The sequence below is a fragment of the Lipotes vexillifer genome, unplaced genomic scaffold (assembly GCF_000442215.2).
Source record: "Lipotes vexillifer unplaced genomic scaffold, Lipotes_vexillifer_v1.1 scaffold691, whole genome shotgun sequence".
NCBI lineage: Eukaryota > Metazoa > Chordata > Mammalia > Artiodactyla > Lipotidae > Lipotes > Lipotes vexillifer.
In genome coordinates this window covers 1,374,657-1,375,746 of record NW_006788040.1, presented here as the reverse complement: position 1 = coordinate 1,375,746, position 1,090 = coordinate 1,374,657, and the positions used below count along the sequence as shown (strand labels likewise).

The 1,090-nt window shown below is 49.7% G+C and overlaps 1 protein-coding gene across 3 annotated transcripts in view; it reads right to left on the bottom strand.

The window, feature by feature from the left end:
* CRYBA4 (crystallin beta A4) overlaps positions 1 to 1,090 on the bottom strand; it is a 12,153-nt gene that overhangs the window by 460 nt on the left and 10,603 nt on the right. The window lies entirely within an intron of this gene.

Sequence of the window (1,090 nt, the reverse complement as noted above, 5' to 3'; positions counted from 1 at the left end):
CCCTGGCTTCCCTGCCCAGAATGTGCCCTGCTCTCCCCACCACTGGGCCCTTTTGATCATGCTGTTCCCTCTGCCAGTAACACCGTTCCAACCCTTCTTTGCCTGGTTAAGTTGGATTTATCCTTCAGGTCTCAGCTCAGTCATCACTTCATCAGGGCGGTCTGACAGTCCCCTATTGTACCTTTGTAGCACTCATGTAATTAGGTAATTAACAGATGATTTGTAAAAATGTCAGGCTCCTCTGCCAACAGGAAGCTCCTGGGTGTAGGGTTGTGTGTGCCTGGTTCATCATTATCTAGTGCCTAACATGATACCCAGCACAGAGGAGCTCAATAAATATTTGATGAAGAAAGGGAGGGAGGGAGGAAGGAAGGAAGGAAAGGACAGAGGGATGGATGGAGGGAGAAAGAAGTGGGGAGTCTTGTTTTTTCCCCCTCCTGCCTTATTCAGGGGTACCTCCAAGGAAAAGGCTATTCTTTCAATTCATCGACCCCTGCATTGTTCAGGACTAGATAAGGATTGGTGTCTCCTTTTTTGAGCTTCCCTTTTCCTTTCTGTAAGAGGGAAGTGGACTCAAGAATCACAAGACGTCCATCCTACTCTGAAACAAGATCCTCTGGTGCTTCCCGAGAAAACTAAAAAAATAAAGTAACCCTACCTCCCACCTCTGCCCCTGCCAGCCAGGAGCCAAGGGGTCCCTCAGAAGGTGACTGTCATATCCTATATAACTGAGGATCTCACACCTCAGCCATCCCCTGGGTGAAAAGGGTGGGAAGGGTCAGTGAGTCCTGGGCTTGAAGCTGGATTCAGGTACCTACCTGCTGTTGGATGTGGAGCAAGTTGCTTAACCCACATCTGTTTGTTTACTCCTGGGCATCCGTCCTCTCCTCTTCTGGTGACAGACCCTGTCACATCCACCTGCCTCAGTCAATGTGGGAAAATCCTCACTCTAGCAATGAGCACGTGACCAGGTCTAGCCAACCAGAGCACCCCATTCCTGTGGGCATGGTGACTGGTTTAGAGTTGAACCTGTGACCCAAGCTGGACCAATGAGAGCCTTTCCTGGAACCTTTCGTGGAATCACTGAGAA